The 23,458-nt window shown below is 47.6% G+C and overlaps 1 protein-coding gene across 2 annotated transcripts in view; it reads left to right on the top strand.

Annotated features, from left to right (window-relative positions):
• LOC144116282 (uncharacterized) overlaps positions 1-23,458 on the top strand; it is a 97,603-nt gene that overhangs the window by 5,726 nt on the left and 68,419 nt on the right. Inside the window, exon 1 of one of the 2 annotated variants that reach the window (XM_077651017.1) lies at positions 15,973-16,434. The exons of the other annotated variant lie outside the window; for it this stretch is intronic. The gene's annotated coding sequence lies outside the window, so the exon portion shown is untranslated. Of the gene's footprint in view, positions 1-15,972; positions 16,435-23,458 lie in introns of those variants that run through there. 2 annotated transcript variants of the gene reach the window in all.

The following is a 23,458-nucleotide window of genomic DNA, read 5'->3' as shown; positions in this document are numbered from 1 at the left end:
TTTGTTTTCGTTTTCTTTTTCCTTTTTTTCTCTGCTTTGCTGAACGCCTGGCTGATTGTACCTGGCTCTAGTCCTTGCTTTCCTTTGGTCTCTTGTATTTTTTCACCTCTTCGTTCTTTTTTTCTTCAACCACGCAAGCGATGACCATCAGATGTGTAAGCAATTTATACTGATTCATATTTGAACAGTGCAATAAAACAACGGGACACAACAAAAAAATGACACCACACGCGCTGACTCGCAACTAGATATTTAATTTTCGTCAAAGGCATCTTAAATACTAAGTACGCCAAACACAAACAAGAGCGAAAAACCAACAGAAAAGCAAATAGTCATGCCTACGACAGTGACAATCAACACGAGCTCGAAACTACACATTTTGGCCGGATAAAAACATCATCTCTTTATCAGTGAGTGTGACAGAAGGATCATTAATGCAACTATCTGATTCCAAGCGGATGTGAAAAGCCTCCAAAATCTCCCGCGTTAGGCTGTCATTATGTTTTCCTAGGATGACGGTGTTAGACAACAGAGGTGTGCAAGTACCTTCTCTCCAGTGACGGGCAAGGCACTTGCACCCGTCTGTTGTCTAACACCGTCATCCTAGGAAAACATAATGACAGCCTAACGCGGGAGATTTTGGAGGCTTTTCACATCCGCTTGGAATCAGATAGTTGCATTAGTGATCCTTCTGTCACACTCACTGATAGAGAGATGATGTTCTTATCCGGCCAAGATGTGCAGTTTCGCGCTCGTGCCGATTGCCACCATTGGGGGCATGATTATTACCTTTTGTGTTGTTTTCTTTTGGTTTTTCCCTCTTGTTTGCGTTTGGCTTACTTAGTATTTAAGATGCCTTTGACGTGAATTAAAAATCTAGTTGCGAGTCACCGCTTGTGGTGTCCATTCTTCGTTGCCTCCCGTTGTTTTATTGCGCTGTTCAAATATGAATCAGTACCAACTCGCCCAGTTCGCAGCTTTAATGAGCAATTTATTCCTACCCTCAGTCCTATCTTTCCATTTTGTTTTAAATCCTTCTCTTTATTTTTTTCTTTAAGTCTGCTTACCCGCAGGAATGCCAAACCATGGAACTTTCTAGAACGCGGGTTGTTTTCCACGACTCCTGTACGCAATTTTTTGTTGTTTATTTTGTTTATTTTTGTTTGCATTCGTTACCGTTTTCATTTTTTGTTATTTTTTAATTGATTTTTAATGCTTTTTGCTAATTTAGTTTTGATGACTTTATTTTATTGACAGGTGAGGCGAACACGTCCCTGCTGACAGGCACTTCTGGCCGAGCATGAGCCATTAAAGGCTTTCGTCTTTAAAAATTGGGCCGGGGGGAAAGGGGCTTTTCCAGCGGTTGATGCCCAGCCCCATTGAGGCCTATCCACTGGCCACCCGCCCGGTCGACCGAGACATCGCCCTGCTCTCTGTCTCATTTGGCACGCTGCTGGGACTGGGGGCATTTGTCGAGCACCAGATTGCTTTGAGGTGGTTGGTGAAAGACCATCTCGAGGAACCTTCCAGCACGAGCAGCGGTCCCTGCATGTCGACCTCCACCTCAACCTCTGCAATGCCTGCCCACAGCGATTGGCAGAGTACCGGTTGGTGGTGCCATACATCAACACCCTCAAGGTGCGTGGATTCTTTAATGCGTGTGTGTTTTCTTTTATTACATTTGGACTGGAGGAAACATGCATGAGCATGGGTTGTGTTCTTAGCTGTGGGGATAGTAGCACATTCAGCACAGAATGCAGTACATTATTGCGTGAGACAGAATGCACAAAATATCTGAAGAACAAGTCCAAATCTAATTATACACTCAGATACTAAACTTTTCTCCTATGCGTGCGTTCATCAGGTGTAGCTGTTATCTAATTGCAAACAAGAACAACGGTCAGGATTGAAATCACCTCCCATGTAGGCACAGTTAGATATCCTTCAGTGAACATGTTTGCAGATTTGCTTTTGTTTATTAGTAACAAATAACTGGTTGTGTCCTATCCACAATCTCTCGGATCTGCTCGTGGGGCATTATATCTGCTACATTATAAAGAACCCAAGGTGGAGTTCGCAAATATGCAAATCTAGATGCCTCTTTTTAATGTACTTTGCTACCAGTGCAGTCGTGAATCCACACTTGTGGAAGCAGTTCGCCATTGTTTGCGTAGTCACACTGTCCCAAGACATCGCCAGAAAATTAATTGTGTCCAGCAGACTAATCTGCAATTTGTCATCTTTGCAATCAATCTTTGTGAGTAATCGCCTCACTAAAAGGCCTTTGAAGTGATGTTTTACGTTCCGCGTTATCGCTGTGTCGAACGGCTGCAGGTGGGTCATCGTGTTCGCAGGCAAGAACATGACTGTGACATTGTTTAATGTCACTTTCTTGAGGTGGGCTGAGCACTAATCGACAAAAAGCAAAATTTTTCTCTTCTTCGATGACATCTTCTGATCTAAGCCGGTAAGAAACTCTCGAGAAAAATCCGCAGTCATCGAGGTTTTCTTATTAGCCTTGTAGAAGCAAGGCAAACATCCAGCTAATCGAAAGCATCTCGGTCGCTTAGCCTTGCCGATGACGGTCAGAGTCATTTTTTTTTAACCATCGGCGTTGCAACAGAAAAGTACAGACACTCTCCTCACTTTTCTGGCCGCCTTGGTAAGCCTGGCCCTTCACACACAAACTCTTGCTCGGTTGCAGGTTGAAAAAGATGCTTGCCTCATCGGCATTGAAAATGTCGCACGGCGCGTACCCCGAGGTCAGCGCCGGCAGTGAGTCGATCCAGTAGCCAACCGCCGTCTCGTCCACTTTCTTACCCTCTCCGCAGTTTTATAAACACGCCCGTACCTTTCTTTAAAGCGATGCAGCCATCCTCCGGACGCTTGAAAATTTTCGATGCCAAGAGAAAGTGCAATGTGGTCAGCCTTCTCCCCTAGCACTTTGCCGTCCACGTTCACACCGGCTGCAGTCACCTCGCGAAACCACGTCAGTAGAACTTCTTCCAACTGTACATGTGTAGCAGTCTTCGCTTGCTTGACGTTGACACCGAAGTGCTGGGCATTCTTCAAAACGACTTCCCGCTGCCCGACAATAGTGCAGAGCGTCGAAGGTGCTACTCCTAGTTCATTTGCCAAGTCGAGACGTTTTTTCTTCGGGTTTTCTTCAACCTTCTTCAAAATTTCGAGTTTTTCTTTAAAAGAAAGGGACTTCCGCTTCTGAGACATGTTGTATTTGAACGATCCGGTCTTCGGCGCACACTTAGCTAGCGTCCTTGTCTGGTCGCGTTTAGGCAGGCAGAGTAAGTCGTCGCACAACACGAAACACACGGCAGCAGCAAACGGAGGAATGTATCGGCGGAGGAGAGCAGAGGTGGGGGCGGGGCAGCGGCAACAAGCTGCGACAGCTTGCAAGATCCAATCAGCAACTGAGTGGCATCGCCCACGTGCGTCGTCCTGCTGGACACGAAAGAGAATGGGCGGGCCTAGCATCCGGATCGGTCGGTGCCGCGGAGGCCTCCGGACATTGGTGGCAGGGGCTGGGACTGGGCGCGATGCAACCGCGTGTGCTGGCTCCACCTGCGTGGGTGGCGCGGGTTTGAAAATCTGCCGCTGGACATTCGCACGGAGGGAAAGGGGGGTTGCGCTCCTCCCCGAGACGAACTGTGCGAGCTCGCTTGCTGGCGTGGGTGGTCGCACGTTCGTATCATCTGCGCGGGACTGAAAATTTGTTTGTATAATCCCGAATTGTAACGTATTCTGTACAATGTAGACTGTTCGGGACTCCTTCAAAATTCGTATCATCCCGAAATTGGTGTCAACCGTAATCGTATTATCGAGATTCTACTTAGCCTGTTTTATATATAGTTTTATACAAAGTGGAGGAATGATTTAGGGGGGGGGGGGGGGGTTTGCTCAGTTTCTAACAGTTTTATACAGAACTTACAGGGACCCAGAAAGAGGCTCTCAATAAAGTTGCGATATGTCTGGATGTTAAAAGATGCCGCTTCATAATTATCCTCCAGTAAGAATCATTTTAATGCGTTTTGTGGAAGCCAAGTTATATGCAGATGAAGTTTGAACTGCCACGTCGTCGCGCCTTTCCCTTTCCTCTCGCACGCCGAAACAGCGGCGCTCCTCCGCCGGCCCCACGCACCCGGCCACTCCACTACCTCCGCCAGCTGCGGTGCGGCCATAGTAGCGCGTGACCGTCTGAAAGAATTTGGTGCTCTGAACCCATGGTAACCCCCGGCTGGTGAAGTCACTTGCACGGCGTGACGTCGTAGGCCAGGTTTTCGCACGAAAGCCCGGAACCGCGCATCTCCGCGAGGTGTGAAAGTGGGAATTTTAAAAATGTATTGTAAATTTCCTGCTCGCTTTTGAGGTCTCATTCGGGGCACTGACGCTCGGTGGCGTGTACTCTACATAGTGCAAGCATTTTAAAGCCAAGCTCAAACAATCCTTTCTGCGTCCATTTAAACAAATGGTCCCCATGCTCTGCCAGTGTGCTTGATGGTATCTTGAGTAAAACATCTTATAGTGAAAGCAGTTGTGGTACCACTGCACGTCTCTTGGAGGATGCCCCATGTGCTTTCCAGTTGTTACTGGACAGTGTTTACATTGAGCCGACCGTCAACATCCATTACAATTGTCGATCGAGGGGGACCAACGTGGAGTCCAAAATATGCGTAATGCTCCCCTTGCAGTGATATGCACCGCATAATGTGCCCTCCTTGTATGGCTTTAATATCTATTGGTCACTACATCTCCCTGGAGAACTTCTACCATGCAGCTTTGTCAATTAAGCTCTGAGCCCTTTTTCTTATTTATGCCAATGTCTTGCCGTCCCTCACGACTGTCAATGCATCAGGGTTGCTTCCATTGCAGCATGCTATGAAAAGCTACCGTTGGACAGCTTTCTTGCCCAAAAAGAGAGCATGCTTGGGAGTGCATTGTCAAAAAAAAAGTCAACGGGCTATTTGCATGGGAAGAGTCTGTGCTTGTAAATCATGCTCATTGTAAAATTAACGGGAATGTGTTAAGGGACTATAAATGATTGCGTGCAGTTCGCTAAGCATAATGAATGTTGTGCATGCTGTGCTTTGGCTTGCGCCCTAGCTTCCAACCTGTGTTCCATAATTGATATGGTTATATGTATGATAGTGTGATTAGTAAAAAAATAAAGTGGTAACACGGTGTTCCCGAGGAACCAAATTGGAATCCCTGACCTGTACTGAACATGCCCATATGTGCTTATGTTCCTGTCCTAATTGCATTGTTCTTGGGAGTAAATAACCTCATGATGGCGAAGGGAAGAATTGCAGATAGCCCAGGGGTTTGCAGCTGTATTGATATATTCATTTAGTTTTTTCAAATTTGGCACAGGCTCAGCGGGGTGATGTTGCACAGGCTCTGATGGTTCATGTTGAACCAGCTCTATCATTTAATTGCCGTGCAGGTGGGCCACGCATGGTGTGAAGCAGGTAGAGAAAAAATTGAGGGCACTTAAGCCTCGTTACATGCAAGAATGCGAAAGCATGCAACTTTCAAGAATTTGGGTTTTTTTCCACGACTCCAGTACCCATTGTAATTTTTCTGTTTTGTTTACTTGTTATTTTTTATATATTTTGGATTCATTATGTTTTTGTTTTCGTTTTCTTTTCTCTTTTTTTCCCTGCATTGCTGAACGCCTGGCTGATTGTACCTGGCTCTATTCCTTGCTTCTTTTTGTTCTCTAGTATTTTTTCACCTCTTCGTTCTTTTTTTTCTTCAGCCACCCAAGCAATGACCATCAGATGTGTAAGCAATTTATTCCTGCCCTCAGTCCTTGCTTTCCATTTCGTTTTAAATACTTCTCTTCATTTTTTTATTTCTTCATTTTTTTAGTGTGCTTACCCGCAGGAATGCCAAACCGTGGAACTTTCTAGAACGCGGGTTGTCTTCCACAGTCCTGTATAAAATTTTTGTTTTTTATTGTGTTTATTTTTCTTTGCATTCGTTACCGTTTTCACTTTTTGTTCTTTTTTCATTAAATTTAATGCTTTTTGCTAATTTAGTATTGATGGCATCATTTTATTGACAGGTGAGGCGAATGCGTCCCTGCTGACAGGCACTTCTTGCTGACCATGAGCCATTAAAGGCTTTCGTCTTAAAAAATGGGGCCGGGTGGACAGGGGCTTTTCCTGTGGTTGATGCCCAGCCCCATTGAGGCCTAACCACTGGGCACCTACCCGGTCGGCCGAGACATCGCCCTGCTCTCTATCTTGTTTGGCACGCTGCTGGGACTGGGGGCATTTGTCGAGCACCAGATTGTTTTGAGGTGGTTGGTGAGAAACCACCTCGATGCAGTCTTCCAGCACGATCAGCGGTCCCTGCATGTCAACCTCCACCTCAACCTCTGCAATGCCTGCCCACAGCAAGTGGCAGAGTACCGGTTGGTGGTGCCATACATCAACACCCTCAAGGTACGTGGATACGTTCATGTGTGTCTTTTCTTTTCTTTTATTACATTTGGACTGGAGAAAACATGCATGAGCATGGGTTGTGTTCTTAGCTGTGGGGATAGTAGCACATTCAGCACAGAATGCAGTACATTATTGCATGAGACAGAATGCACAAAATATCTGAAGAACAGGTAAGTCCAAGTCTAAATATACATTCAGATACTAAACTTGTCTCCTATGCATGCTTTCATCAGGTGTAGCTGCTATCTAATTGCAAACAAGAACAACGGTCAGGATTGAAATCACCTCCCACGTAGGCACAATTGGATATCTTTCTCTGCACATGTTATCAGATTTGCTTTTGTTTATTAGTAGCAAATAACTGCTTCAGTCCTATCCACAACCTCTCGGATCTGCTGGTGGGGCATTATATCTGCTACATTATAAAGAACCCAAGTAGGAGTTCGCAAATATGCAAATCTAGATGCCGCTTTTAATGCACAATGGACGTCATTTACTGTATTTACACATTTACTGTATTTACACGATTGTAAATTTACCCTTTTTTGTAGTTTGAAAATCCGAAGGGGGATTGGGGGTTCTACTTAAAATCAAAACCAAAGTATGGCATCATAAATAAATGCGACATAAGTGATTTATCATGGATGCTACAGCGTGGTTCCAATTTTACATTTCACCTACGGCTCTGCCCAGTAGCATTCAGCCATTCTGCGCACATGTTAAGAATGATTTTTCTTCTTTTTTTACACTTAACTGCACAATTGGTGCTCATGGAAGTGTCGATAGTTGACGGAAGGGCAGCTGTTTCAATTGCGGTGGCACGCCACTCGAAACGACGACGCTTCCAAGGAGTGTTGGTAACTGGTCGGAGAGCCAGCACCGCTCACACGTGGTTTCTTTGGCTCTGTTTGACACATTTCACTTGACTGGTACCGAGGTTTTGAGAGTCTTGAATGTGGTGCTTCGGCAATCATTTGTGCTCTGGGTCCGGTAAGCATTCTAGATGGCTGTCATTCTTTACGTCAAAAAAACAAACAACTCTATGGTGCCTCTAGTATAACTTTTCGGAATGGTTGATGCGGGTGTCAGCTGCAACAAAGCAAAATTTTTCAACAGTTCCTCGTGATGTCGTGGTGCAGGTATTTACTAGGTGTGGAATTTCGCGGGATGGCGACGCTAGAACGACATGGTGTGGGATCGCAGCAGCGATGACAACAGCAGCAATAGAGAGAACGATGGCGCAAGACTACAATTTCGGAATGCGCTTGTGAGCACGCCCTTTTTTTTCTGACGCAATAGGTGTAGGCGGGTCGAATTGAAATCGTGTAAATACGGTAGTTAGCAAGCGATTGTTGCTAACACATGAATCAGTCACAGAGCCTAGTGTTACAAGGTAGCTCTTCGTTTCTGTATTTTTTTCAGAGTAGGTTCTGATGTAAATTAAGATGTACACTAAACCTTCACTAACACAGAGGCCCAAGAACACCGAAAAATTCCAAGATAAAAAAAGTTTTGAAAATAAGGAAGGAAAGTACTGCAATTTCCTTTGTGCTGGTCGTGTATTCGTGCATTTTCAAATTAAATCGTGTATCTTTACTTTGCAGTACAAATTTTACAACACTAACTGATCGCTCTACTTGTAACAAAAGCAGTGATATCCTTTTGTAGCACGAAACTCCAAGGAATAACATTAACTAGAGATGAACATGTAATCCCATAGATAATGTGGCCAAAACTGCCTTCTGAGCGACAGCTCAAACAATACTGCTAGCCTGAGGGGGTAGATCGGTCGGAGGCGCTTGTTCCTTTCCACATGTCCCCATCTGTGGGCCTGCCCGGCCGCCTAGAAAATGGACTGTTGTAACTTTATTGAAAGCTGGTAGAGGAAGTGCAGCTTGGGGTGCACATGGAGGCAGACTAGCACAGACTTGCTTGGTCCATGGTAGGGTTTGCTATGTGACCTGCAGGTCGTGCATGCCACTGGCTAAGGGCATTTTGTTAAATTGTGAGGTTTCGTGTGCCCGGCTTGGATAAATTCACAGAAACCTCTTGAGGAACAACTATTTACATACACATTCTGCCTGTTGGAGTTTTTTGTGCAACATGGAAAACACTCCACTTAATCAACATTTGTATTTACTATGGGGACTTGAGTGGATGAATGCTTACTGAAGCAGTAGTAATGAGTAAAGATAATATGGGGACTTGAGTGGATGAATGCTTACTGCAGCAGTAGTAATGAGTAACGATAAAATACTAGATGTGTACCACTAGAAAACTCATTCATTGCACATTACACTGGTAGACAAAGTTAAGATGGTGTCACCACTTCGAGCACTTTTGCGTGCGCTCCCAAACACCCTAAGAGCGTGTGGGAGTAGCGGTCTCGGTCACAGAGGAGATGCCCTCGACTCAGCATGGCAAGCTCAGCCGGAGACCAGCTACCAAGTGACAAGGGGGTTGGTTGTTTGGTGCCCAGCTTTCGCCGTACGCAAGCCAGAGAATGGGTCGGAGCCAAAGGTTCACAAAACAAAACAGTTTATACAGCTAAGAGACAATACAGAGGAATTTACAATCACTCGTACGAGCACATACAAAGACATTCACAAATACAATGCAACTCATGCAAAGCCTCAATATAGAGAGATTACTATTTAACAAAATACCTGCACCTAAAGTGCAGTAACACACAGAGAGACAAATAATGAAAACAATTTGTTCATCGGGCACTGCGACAGTCCGACAACTTCAGGAGCACGATGGGGCCGATCCGCAGAGTGGCGCACGTTGACTCGCTGGTCCGTCCTTGGCTGGTCGAGTGGTGTTCTCCCGGGAGTCGAGCGGGAGCGCTTCTCGGAAGCTTAAACAGCGGCTCGGGCTAACAGACAGCAGTTGAAGCCCCTCATTTATGGGCGCAGTCCGCGTCTGTTCTTCGCGCCAGGGCAGGCGCGCACACACATGCTGCTTCAAATGCACAAATTCCTCCTTCTTGCGCCGGGCGCGCGACCCCATTGGTCGGGCGCGGAAACCACCTTCTAGAACAATCTAGGTCATTCGCGGCACGCTGAGTCATCGGTGCCGTAGCGAAGGGGAGAGGTATCACCTTGGCGCCCTCAAGGTTACCCCCTTTCCGTCGACAACGAGCAAAAACTTCGACATTCGAGAAAAATCGACGCCGCGCGTGTCTATGTTTACTTTGGCGCCCCGCCGGCGAGCTGAGTTGCAGCAGTACTCAAAGCTACGCACTCCCCGGGGGTTCCTTCCCCGCTGTTTTTGTTTTATTTTACCGCGCGCGGGCGCGATTGCTTAGGCACATCGCCGGTTTTTTTCGAAAATGCGCCGAATTTTGTGACACTACTCCTTCCTTTAAGAATATTGTGCAACAACATTCACAAAACAAAATTTGTGCCCACATGCTTGTGCTCACAATCTATATGGCGGATGCCAGAATACATACATTCAATCATGTTCTTACATGGCACTTGACAATAGTCACAATGTACTTCAACACGTACCGCAACTCGGCAACACATTAACACAACACAAACAGGGGGCATTCGAGTTCAACGCATGCTTGTGCCTATAGACCTCCTGCATGTTTGTAAACAAACGAGGTGGCGCTGCAGTCGCTAGCGGGCTCGTGGTAGGCAAAAAGCCAGGGAGTGTCGTCGCGGAGATGTGTTGAGCGCGGGTTTTCAAGGCTTGTAGGCGCGTTTTCAGCTTCTGCGAATCACAGCAATGGTTGATGGTTACAGCTTAGTAATTTTTTGAAGTACACGAGCTCGCGTTGGCCACTTGCGGCGTATTCAGAGAAATAGTTCGCCACTGTGTATTGTATATATAGTTAGTAGTAAACAGAAAGCGTTTCTGCCGTTCATTTCTACGCTAAGCATTGAATAAAATAGGAAGTTTTTGACACTCTGCTCTAGCCAGAATGATTTTGCTTCGGGACAGTAGTGATAGGATGTGCTGGTGATCTTTCGGCAGAGCAGACGTGCGCTCACCATCTGCTGACATACGTAGGTGTCGTGCTGTGCGAAAAGTGGGGACAGCGTCGTGTCCTTAAACTCCTCTATCTGTCCCGCTTAAGCGCTGTTTTTATCCACAGGATCACGCACCAGCCAGGCGGACTTCTCCCCTTGTTAAACTGATCGATTTGGTGAAAATATTTGATTTCTGGAATTATTTTTTTTCTTAGCTCTGGGGTGTTCTATCTCGTGACGAAGAATTATAGCAAAATATATTCAGTAGAAATTTATAAAGTACGCTTTCGAGATGCGGTGTCGTCGAAAATTGTGAGGTAATTCCTTTGAGTCTTTCTTTGAATCAGGGCCGAATTTCTTTAACCAAAGCGCAAGCGAAGAGGCCAGAAACGAGGAAATAAACGTTAATTATAAGGTTTGTTTTCTGACCTTTCACATTTTCTGCGATTGGCATCACTCACACCTTCGTAATTTCGCAACGCATGAAAATAGAATGATTCTATTTGTCGCAAACGATTCCTGAGACGCTGAGGAGTGTAATTTATCTCGTTTTTTTTCCTACACGTGCAGTACGTATTATGTTCGTTATTTTTGTAAGAAACGTTTTCACGTAACTATGCATGCATAAGTACATGATCATCTAAAAAAAGAAGTAATAGCGTCATATACAGAACAGGGCTTTGTGAACATGCTGGCATAAAAAATTTGTGCATTTTCTACTCAATTAGTTAAGATCTTGAGGTGACTTGACGAGGGTGGTAATTATAATTACCCAGGAACTGCACCAGATATAGCTAAAAATAAAAGGCATTACTGAAACTAGCGTAGCAATTTTATATCTGCACCAAATTTAGTTTCATATCGCGTGCATAAATAACGAACATACTCTTCATTGCCGCGCCCCCTCTTAATCTCGACGCGTCTGTTAGTAGCACGTCTGCGGCTGCTTCTTTCCAAACAAGCTTCGCGGTCATGGACTGCATCATGAAACATGACACATGCATGATGCAATGAAAAAGCATGTGGCTTTTAACACATTTAATTAAGGTACGCTAATCTAAGCACGCCAACGTGACTGGGCATGAACTTATCAGACTTCTTTCTACTCGAATCAAATAATTACGTCTGTCATATTAAGAAACACTTTCTAGTAAATGTCAAATGCCATAAAACGTTCCATTAAAACATGCTGTGCTATTAACAAACGAACGCATTCCTTGGGGGCGAGTGAACCTTCCGGCGGGGACCCCGTGCACACCGGCTCAAGGTGATAAATGCGTGCGCAGCTACATACGTGCTTTTTTTCCTTGCGCAGTTATAAGCGTACTATACTGATGTTCGGATGAATGAACGCACTAACTCACATGCTTATATTAAGTACATTGAGTGGCAGTGCCGATCGACTCCCACACTTCGCGTTTTAGTACCGCGGCCCATTACCCGTTAGCCAGTTTACTAATGCGGTATTTATCGCGAGAAGCCTATCATGGCTAATTTAAATTTCCTTTTATGCTACTACGTGGATCGAACAGTGACGCAGCTGATCAATACATGCTGCTTCTGCAGTGCGCAGGCATGATATGCGGCCGCCGGTAGCTGCAGCAGCTGCGGTAGGCACCGGCTGGCCGTAGCTGTTTTGCCTACCATGCGAAAGTCGCTGCTGACATCAATGCCACCGCATCTTCGTGACGTTGCGGGGTGAAAGAGGTCTATACTTCCAGATACATTTCCTACTTGCGGTTCTGTAATGCACACGTGAGAACCTTCACAATTCACAAGAGTCTCTTCGACTCGCGGGTCTATTTCTCGGTCAACCTGGGCTTCTGTTTCGCCCAACCTGAGCCCTCCAGATAAACTTTCCGACTCGGAAAAGGATTGCGCGCAAAGGCATGCACACACAAACAAGGCAATCGATGGATTCCAGGGCACCTGCGTCAAAACACACAGGCTCACGATATTGACCGGTGTAAATGCACTTGGTCATATTCCAGAACTTTCCTGTGCGATCGAAAGGCAGCTGAAGTGATGTACACAACACCACGATGAACACGTTCACAACCTGCGCCAAACTGGGCCTAGCCGGAGTTCCAGACAACTTGTCCTCTTAAGCTCTCTTTCGCTGCTTCCTTGTGACCGTTCCGTAGCCTTTCGGTTCCGCACGGCTTTTTACTGCAGTGGCCGTCCATTCCAGCGAAAACGTTTTTTCTTCCTCGGGCCGTTCATCCGCGGGACTCTTCCGTTCTTCGTGCTTGACTGTTTGCTTCACTGCTCGTTTCCTTGAGCTAGCACGCTCGCGATTCCTTCGCCACTTCCTTTTCGCTTGGCAATCACTGCGCCGTTCCGAAGAACAGGATTCGAATTTCTTTTTCTCGTGGCTACATTCTGGGTCCTTTGGAAATTTTGCCCCCTTTACGTTGCCCAATACTAGGTCGTATATGGGGTGCTCCATGCCCAGTGCAGTTTCCCGCTGCAGTAGGGAGTCCACACATGTACTTCAGCTTCCCGCAAACGCTGAAACGAGCCGTCCACTAGCCGCACAAGGCTCTCCGCTCCAGTGAGATCTTTATCTCTCACTAATCTTCGTTTTATGATTACAGCGCTGCTTCCCGCGTCTCGCAACACTGTAATCGTTTTTTCTCCTACCTTCCCTTTCAGGACAGGCATTCTGTTCATTTCGGCTTCGTTCAGCGCGTTCACTACGGTGTTCACGACTGGTTCCTTCTTGCCGTTCTTCAGTTCTACGAAGCCATTTTCATCTTCTTCCTCCAGGTGGTCATCTGAGGAGGCCCGTACGCACGATACCTGGGGGGTGGGCTTGCTTGGGTTCGGACAAACCGCGGCTCTGTGCGCCCTCTGGCCGCACTTAAAACAAGTTGTTGGGCTACTGCTCGTAGCGCTGTTGCGGCAATTAGACGCGTATTGGCCTAACTTGTTGCACAGGTAGCACTTTGGTAGAGCCTTTGGGCTAAATCGGGCATCACGGCTGTCGGTTTTCCCCGCGCTTTCCGAATTCGTTTTCTTAATCTTGGTCAGATTCGCTCCTCCTTGAGCTTCTAGAAATTGGTTGGCAAGAACTAGCATTTCGGAGAGAGTCTTGACTCTTCTTTCCTTCAGGTACAGCGACAAGCTCGGGTGACAGCTACTTAGGAACTGTTCTTTGATGAGTAGCTCACGAAGTCTGCTGTATTCCTGAGCAATCTCTGAAAGTTCTATCCAACGATCAAAGTAGTAGCTTAACCTTCCCGTATACTGGGTTGCTGTTTCGCCATCTGCAGGCTTCCCTGTTCTTAATTTATGTCGGAATCCCTCGGTGGTTAGTCGGAATCGCTCAAGCAAGGCGGCCTTTACCATGCTGTAGCTTGCAGCATCGTACGGAGAACTTCGCACAAATACGATTAGAGCTTCCCCGCTGAGACATGTGCAAAGAACGGTAGCACATTCACCGTCTGACCAATTCTGACTTCCCGCGATCCCTTCGAATCGCATGAGGAATGCATTGAGATCGTCCCTTTTTTCATCAAATCTGGGAAGTAATCTGCTGGCATCTATCCGCAGACCGCTGCCTTCTTCTCTAGTGCTATGGACTTCCGCTGAGTGGTTCCCAGCACGTTTGAGCTCAAGCTTCATGGCAAGCAGTTGTTTTTCCCGTTCGAATTCTCTCTCTTTCTTTCTCAACCCTCTTTCTACTTTTCGGCTTCTTCTCGAGCCCTCTGTCTCTCATTTTCAGCCCTGTCTCTCTATTTCGGCTTCTCGAGCCCTCTGCCTCTCCTTTTCAGCCTTCTCTCTCTCTCCTGGTTTACCCATTTCCGTAGTTCAGCCCCGGACAACCCCATCTGGGTGCCTACCTCAACTAGTTCCTTCAAGCCCATATTTGGAGAACGAACTCCTCAAGACAAAGATTACCTCTATACGGTGAACCTCGATAACCGATTCAGCGGGGCACCTCACAATATCGCTCTGCTGCTAAACACTCGTTTACTGCCTCTCCGTAAACTCCTTCTGACTCTTTCTCCGTTCTATGCGCTTACAAAGCACTAAATATTCTGTCGTGGACGCCAGAATATGTTACCACTTCGCGCACTTTTGCGTGCGCTCCCAGACACCCTTAGAGCGTGTGGAGGTAGCGGTTTCGGTCACAGAGGAGATGCCCTCGACTCAGCGTGACAAGCTCAGCCGGAGACCAGCTACCAAGTGACAAAGGGGTTGGTCGTCTGGTGCCCAGCTTTCGCCACACGCAAGCTAGAGAATGGGTCGGAGCCAAAGGTTCACAAAACAAAACAGTTTATACAGCTAAGCGACAATACAGAGGAATTTACAATCACTCGTACAACCACATACAAAGGCATTCACAAATACAATGCAACTCATGCAAAGACACAATAGTGAGAGATTACAATTTAACAAAATACCTACACCTAAAGTGCACTAACACAGTGAGACAAATAATGAAAACACAATTTGTTCACCGGGCACTGCGACAGTCCGACGACTTCAGGAGCACGATGGGGCCGATCCGCAGAGTGGCGCACGCTGACTCGCTGGTCCGTCCTTGGCTGGTCGAGTGGTGTTCTCCCGGGAGTCGAGCGGGAGCGCTTCTCGGAAGCTTAAACGGCGGCTCGGGCTAACAGACAGCAGTTGAAGCCCCTCATTTATAGGCGCAGTCCGCGTCTGTTCTTCGCGCCTGGGCAGGCGCGCACACACATGCCGCTTCAAATGCACAAACTCCTCCTTCTTGCGCCGGGCGCGCGACCCCATTGGTCGAGCGCGGAAACCACCTTCTAGAACAATCTAGGTCATTCGCGGCACGCTGAGTCGTCGGTGCCGGAGCGGAGAGAGGTATCACTTTGGCGCCTTCAAGGTTACCTCCTTTCCGTCGACAACGAGCAAAAACTTCGACATTCGAGAAAAATCGACGCCGCACGTGTTTATGTTTGGCGCCCCGCTGGCGAGCTGAGTTGCAACAGTACTCAAAGCTACGCACTCCCCGGGGGGTCCTTCCCCGCTGTTTTTCAATTATTTTACCGCGCGCGGGCACGATTGCTTAGGCGCAGCACCCGTTTTTTTCGAAAATGCACCGAATTTTGTGACAGATTGGAAGGGTGTGTAAATAAGCAGAAGGATGGTCAGTGAACAATATAGCACCTCTTATAGTGGGGAGGGGGTAGTTGCTTTCTTTAATAAAGTATTAAGGGTTAGCCCTGACATTGCCAAGAGTATTATGCTGTGTGTGATGGAATTAAGTTGAAAACTGAAAACGTAGGAAGGTAGCGAGTTAACTGCCAAGCTGCCCGCCATGGATTGAGAAAAGATTGGAGTGGGAACTCCATTGGCAACGTCCTGAGCAAGTAGTTGGATCATGTCATGGAAACAGCATTGGAACAGCAGACATTAACAGTGCCTAGCAGCACTACATACAAGACAACCACTCTGCATTATTCGCGGTGAAAATTCTTGCCGAATAAGCAACAGGAAGTGCTTTAGTACTCTCAATGCTTAAAAAATTTATCTAAATTCCTGTTGTTAAATGCAGTGGAGTTTTGTTCATTTGAACCAACGCACCAGGTGCTGATCAACCTAAAGAAGATACCTGCCATGCCGCTGGGCGAGGTGATGAACGACTATCACACGAAGACCGGTAGTGCTGCGGCAGCTGCCCCACTACACTGAGTGCATTCATGGTTCCTCGCTCTGGGGCGGCCTCATCCTCAAGCTGGTCATCCGGGACCACTCCCTGGCGTGGCGGGTGGTTGGATGGCTCTCGCAGCGCTGTACCCACGGCCCTGCTCTCTGCCTCATTGGACACGCTGCTGGGACTGGGGGCATTTGTCGAGCACCAGATTGTTTTGAGGTGGTTGGTGAGAGACCACCTCGATGCAGGCTTCCAGCACGAGCAGCAGTCGCTGCATGTCAACCTCAACCTCTGCAATACCTGCCCACAGCAAGTGGCAGAGTACCGGTTGAAGGTGCCATTCATCAACACCCTCAAGGTATGTGGATACTTTCATATGTGTCTTCTTTTCTTTTATTACATTTGGACTGGAGAAAACATGCATGAGCATGGGTTGTGTTCTTAGCTGTGGGGATAGTAGCACATTCAGCACAGAATGCAGTGCATTATTGCATGAGACAGAATGCACAATATATCTGAAGAACAAGCAAGTCCAAGTATACATTCAGATACTAAACTTGTCGCCTATGCGTGCTTTCATCAGGTGTAGCTGTTATCTAATTGCAAACAAGGACAATGGTCAGAAATGAAATCACCTCCCACTTAGGCACAATTAGATATCATTCTGTGAACATGTTTTCAGATTTCCTTTTGTTTATTAGTGGCAAAGAACTGGATCTGTCCTATCCACAGTCTCTCGGATCTGCTGGTGTTGCATTATATCCGCTACATTATAAAAAACCCAAGTAGGAGTTCGAAAATATTCAAATCTAAATGCCGCTTTTAATGCACATTGAACGTCATTTACTGTATTTACAAGATTGTAAATTTACCCTTTTTTATAGTTTGAAAATCCGAAGTGGGATGGGGGTTCTACTTAAAATCAAAACCAAAGCATGGCATCATAAATAAATGCGACAGAAGTGATTTTTCAGGGAGGCTACTGTCACGGATCTCTCCGGAGAACACTCGGACTGAAAGAATGGACTAGGCGACGGGTGTACCCACACAAACGCACATTTAATACACCCTACGTGACACACACACTAGAACACAAAACTAACACAACACACAAAGGCTATAAATACACACGACCCGGGCACACTGCTACCAGCGTCTACTACTAGTGTTCTACTATTAGCGGTCGGCGTTCGTGCTCACGGTTGGTTCGGTGTGGCTGCGGCGTTGTATCGATCGCGTAGCCGGCGTCGAGGCGGCGTTCGCCGTGCTTGGGCTGGCGTCGCTGGCGGCGTTCGACACGCTTGGGCTGGCGTCGCTGGCTGCGTCGAACAAGCTCCAGGTCCAAGCGCCCGTGAAGGTGAAGCCGGTGTTGTTGGCGTTGGGGGCACCACCCGGATGGGTTGCAACAGCGCTGGAGACACCCCTGGCCGTAGCAGGTGGTAGTGTCCTCTGTTGACTCCCCGGAACGGGCTCAGGCACGGCAGGCAGTCCACGATGCGGAGTCGTAGAACGCGAGCTCACCGGAGCAGTAGCCGGCGTCGCTCTCTTCCAGCCAAAGTGTCCCTGACCCGCCGGAGCTTCCGCTTCTCTGCTGTTACCCCCTGTGCCTCGCTCTCGCTCGCCCTTTTATAGCCTCGGTGTTAGTCCACGTAAGCCTTGTCGTCGTCTTCTTCTCTTCTCCACCAATCATCTCTCTCCACATCACCGTATGCTTCTCCACCAATCATCTCTCTCCACCTCAACGAATGCTTCTTCTTCCTCTTCTTTATTCTTCGGTTAATTCACGTCGTCTTCTTCACACCATTTTCCTTTAAAATTTAATTTAGGCTCCTTAATATATGTGACAAGGGCCCCCTCTCTCAAGAGTTTTTCCATGAAAAACTGCTCACGGCATCCTCATCTTCAAGCCATCCTGCCAACCGACTATCTTCTGTGACGATTCTGGACCCAGCACACAACACACCGCAGAGGTCCACCACACGCCAAACGCACACCACTAACACAGCACACCAAATTGCGTTTCCAGAACACACCACTGCCGCTGTCCGCACAGAGTCCTTAATAAACATGTTCGTGTCCACAACACACTCCCTTGTATAATCACGTACCACGAACAGCAGCAACAACAACAACAAAATAAATCCTAGAGATACATTAACACAACAACAACATATATCCCCGAGACACCCAGAGCTGACCAGTTAGCTATATCTCTATACAAGTCTAATTTGTGACATATGACCTCAATTTGTCTTGGCCCATCCCAAAACGTCTCCCTCTTGATTTGGAGTAGGGCTGTAATCCTCTGTCTGCATTGAAATTGGGCTTCTTCAGTACCTCATCCCCTCCTGCGTTTTTCTTCCCACTGAACGTGGACACCTCGGCAGCATCACCTGTCTCCTTGGCCACTACCGAACAAGTTGCCCTGGGGGTGTACCGCCGTACGGGACCTCTTTCTTCATATTTCTTCAATATATTTACATGGAAAACCCTCTTAATGCCATCTATCAATACCCCATAATCGATATCCTTTTTCTTCCGCGTCACAAGGTACGGGCCCTTCCACAGCATCATTAACTTATCATGATCCATGGGTAGCAACACAAGAACCCTGTTGCCCGGATTCAGATTTCTGTGAATGGCTTTCTTTTCATAACATCAATTGTGGAGTTTACGCGCCTTTTCCAGGCTTTGATGTGCAAGCCTGCATGTTTCTTCCAACTTGACCCGCAACTCAAGAACGTAAGTGTAGGTTGTCTTGAGATCTGATGCAATCTCCTTATTAGCCCACAGCTCCTTGAGTATTATAAGTGGACCTTTAACGGTTCTCCCATACAACATCTCAAAGGGCAAGAAACCAAGACTCGTTTGTGGTACTTCGCGGTAAGCGAACAAAAGAGCTGGGAGATATCTATCCCAATCAGTAGGTCTGTCCTGGAACATTTTCTTGATCATATTTTTGAGGGTGCCATTGAACCGCTCTACAAGCCCATCACACATGGGATGGTAAGGCGAGGTCCGTAACTGCCTCACTGACAAAAGGCGGTTAACCTCCTTCATTAGTTCCGATGTGAAGTTAGAGCCCCGGTCACTCAATATTTCCCTCGAGAACCCATAACGCGAAAACATTTCCACAAGACCCTCCGCCACTTGGATACTGTCAATAGTTCTCAGTGGAATAGCGTCAGGATAACGAGTGGTCACGTCAATTAGAGTAAGCACATATCTATTGCCTTTGGCGGATACTGGAAAGATTGGCCCCACAATGTCAACTGAAACTCCCTGAAACGGTAGGTCGATGGCTGGCATCTTGCCCAGAGGTACGGGACATACTCTTCCCTTCGGAACTGTGCGCTGGCACACATCACATGAGCGAACAAAGCGCTTAACGTCACTCTGAAGACCCGGCCAAAAGAACTCCTCGGTGATCCTAGACACCGTTTTTTGAACACCCTGGTGTCCGGCCATAATGGCGTCATGACCTGAGCGCAACACGGTCTCTCGCATATCTCTCGGTAACACAAGCTGTTGGACCCGCCTTCCTGAACTAAATATGCATTCCCTGTGCAGAAGACCATTTACCAATTGATACTCGAATGACGTCCAACTCTTCTTTCTTTTCACTCTTTCCCCGACTCTTTCGAAGCAAGCCTTCAAGCTCGGGTCTTCCTTTTGCCTAATTGCAATTTCGCCCGGTGTTACGGTCAGGCACATCGTAACAGGAGCAGAGAGCGGAGGCTGCGTTGCTCGGGCTGTCGCTTGAGCTCTTGTCTCCACTGCCGACGAAAAACTCACTGCACCCGTCTGAGCTGTCGCAGGCCTTTCCTCCTTTGGATGTTCTTCACCGCCGAGCATCCTCCACTCGGGATCGGGGTCTTCGACACCTCTTGCACCCGTAATGTTCCCCAAGATGAGATCGTAGATGGGTTGATCTACGCATTTTGCCACTACCTGCTCAGTATAATATGGCGTGGACACTAGGATCCTGGCTTCAGGAAGGTATCTCACTGTGCTATCTACAAGAGTGACGGCCGACGCTTCCCCTGTAAGATCCTCGTCCTTCACCAGGCTTCTACGAACCAAGACTGTGTTAGCTCCGCTGTCTCTAAGCACCAATATAAGACGGTCCCCTATTTGCCCAACCACCACTGTCATTGCTGCTTTCGACTTTGGTGTTCCACTCACTCCCTCATTTTCCAGCGGCGTTTGCTCTCCTTTCAGCTGTGGAACTTCGGGTGGCGTGGCAAGTTCCACCCTTGAGTCGACAACGCATGCAGCTCGGTCCTGCGTTCTGCATCGGCATTCATCCAGAGTATGAACCCTCCTCTTAAATTCTTGACAGACAATCTGTGTTTTTTCGACAGCGCTACCAGTCCGACAGTCAGCTGCACGGTGTCCCACCTTGCCGCAGAGAAAACACCTTACTGGCGCCTTAGACGCACCGCCATAAGCTCCTGGTTTTGCCGCATCTGTCTCTAGGACCTTTTGGGTTTCCTCCTTTGCCTTACTCAAATTTCTTAGCCCTTGAGCCTCGAGGAATTGGTCTGCAGTGTGGGCGAACTCTTCTAATGAACACAACTTTCTTTCCTTCAGGAATAGCGCCAGCTTTGAGCTGCAACACGCTAAAAATTGCTCTGTGACCAGCTTGTCACGCACCCCTTCAAAACTCTTTTCTGTGTTTGACATATCAAGCCACCTATCAAAATAGTTGGATAGCCTGCAGGAAAACTGCTTAGCGGTTTCCGAATCCTCAGGTTTCGTGGTGCGAAATCTCTCACTAAAACCCTCTGCCGTAAGCCTGAATCTTTGGAGGAGTGCCTTTTTGACTTTCTCGTAGTCCATGGAATCAGCAGCGGGCATCCTTCCAAACACATTCAGCGCCTCTCCAACTAAACACATGCTTAATGCCGTGGCCCATTCACTGCGCTCCCAGCCTTGCCCCAAAGCTATCCGCTCGAATCGTTGCAGATATTCATCCAAATCATCTCTCTTGTCATCAAAAGGAGCCATCAGCTTCCTTGGGCAAACTCTGGCTGGTCTAGGAGATTCTGTACCCGCTAAGGAACGCTGATCATTGTCCGTGATCTCCTCATATCCTCTCGCGACGTGCGCCTGTTTCCACAAAATAAACTCCTCCCGTTCTATCCTTCTTTTCTCCTGTTCTTCTGCCTCGCGAGCTCTTCAAGCTTCTCACTCTTCTGCCTCGAGAGCGTCTGCGCATGGTTGCGCCCTTTCCTCTCTCTGCCTATCTAATTGCGCTTTCTGCCTCTTTGCCTCCTCTTTCTTCCTCTTTCCCTCCTCGTCATAGAGACGCATCGCCTCTTCCTTGCTTAACCCTAGCTTGAGTGCCAGTTCTAACGTTTTTGCCAAATCCATACTTTCTGCCGTCGAGAGATCGGAAAAATCCGAGACAAAGCAAAAAAGGAAAAATGAAATGAATCCTGGCACAGGCTCGCCAATTATCTTTGTCACGGATATCTCCGGAGAACACTCCGACTGAAAGAATTGACTAGGCGACGGGTGTACCCACACAAACGCACATTTAATACACCCTACGTGACACACACTAGAACGCAATACTAACAAAACTAACACAACACACAAAGGCTATAAATACACACGACCCGGGCACACTGCTACCAGCGTCTACTACTAGTGTTCTACTATTAGCGGTCGGCGTTCGTGCTCACGGTTGGTTCGGTGTGGCTGCGGCGTTGTATCGATCCCGTAGCCGGCGTCGAGGCGGCGTTCGCCGTGCTTGGGCTGGCGTCGCTGGCGGCGTTCGACGCGCTTGGGCTGGCGTCGCTGGCTGCGTCGAACAAGCTCCAGGTCCAAGCGCCCGTGGAGGTGAAGCCGGTGTTGTTGGCGTTGGGGGCACCACCCGGATGGGTTGCAACAGCGCTGGAGACACCCCTGGCCGTAGCAGGTGGTAGCGTCCTCTGTTGACTCCCCGGAACGGGCTCAGGCACGGCAGGCAGTCCACGATGCGGAGTCGTAGAACGCGAGCTCACCGGAGCAGTAGCCGGCGTCGCTCTCTTCCAGCCAAAGTGTCCCTGACCCGCCGGAGCCTCCGCTTCTCTGCTGTTCCCCCCTGTGCCTCGCTCTCGCTCGCCCTTTTCTAGCCTCGACGTAAGCCTTGTCGTCGTCTTCTCTTCTCCACCAATCATCTCTCTCCACGTCACCTTATACTTCTCCACCAATCATCTCTCTCCACCTCAACGAATGCTTCTTCTTCTTTATTCTTCGGTTAATTCGCGTCATCTTCTTGACACCTTTTTCCTTTAAAATTTAATTTAGGCCCATTAATATATGTGACAGCTACAGCGTGGTTCCAATTTTACATTTCACCTACGGCTCTGCCTAGTAGCATCCAGCCGTTCTACGCACTGTTAAGAATGATTTTTTCTTCTTTTTTTACATTTAACTGCACAGATGGTGCTCATGGAAGTGTCGATAGTTGACGGAAGGGCTGCTGTTTCAATTGCGGTGACACGCCACTCGAAACGACGAAGCTTCCAAGGAGTGTTGGTAACTGGTCGGAGAGCCAGCACCGCTCACACGTGGTTTCTTTGGCTCTGTTTGACACATTTCACTTGACTCGTACCGAGGTTTTACCAGCCTTGAATGTGGTGCTTCGGCAATCATTTCCGCTCTGGGCCCGGTAAGCATTCTAGATGGCTGTCATTCTTTACGTCAAAAAAAAACAAACAGCTCTATGGTGTCTCTAATTTGACTTTTCGGAATGGGTGATGCGGGTGTCGGCTGCAACGAAGGAAAGTTTTTCAGCAGTTCCTCGCCATGTTTGTGGTGCAGCTATTTACTAAGTGTGGGATTTCGCGGGATGGTGATGTGCCGTGTTCATTTGCGAAGAGGGGGATTTCGCTGGACAACGACGCTAGAACGACGTGCTGTGGGATCGCAGCAGCGATGACAACGGCAGTAGTAGTGAGAACTATGGCGCACGACTACAATTTCGGAATGCGCTTGTGAGCACGCCCTTCTTTTTCCGACGCAATAGATGTAGGCGGGTCGACTTGAAATCGTGTAAATACGGTAGCTAGCAAGCGATTGTTGCTAACACATGAATCAGTCACAGAGCCTAGTGTTGCAAGGTAGCTCTTCGTTTCTGTATTTTTTTCAGAGTAGGTTCTGATGGAAATTAAGATGTACACTAAACCTTCACTAACACAGAGGCCCAAGAACACCGAAAAATTCCAAGATAGAAAAAGTTTTGAAAATAAGGAAGGAAAGTACTGATATTTCCTTTGTGCTGGTCGTGTATTCGTGCATTATCAAATTAAGTCTTGTATATTTACTTTGCAGTGCAAATTTTACAACACTAACGGAGCTATCTACTTGTAACAAAAGCAGTGATATACTTT

This window comes from Amblyomma americanum, chromosome 1, assembly GCF_052857255.1.
Source record: "Amblyomma americanum isolate KBUSLIRL-KWMA chromosome 1, ASM5285725v1, whole genome shotgun sequence".
NCBI lineage: Eukaryota > Metazoa > Arthropoda > Arachnida > Ixodida > Ixodidae > Amblyomma > Amblyomma americanum.
This window is presented reverse-complemented; position numbering and strand designations above follow the sequence as displayed.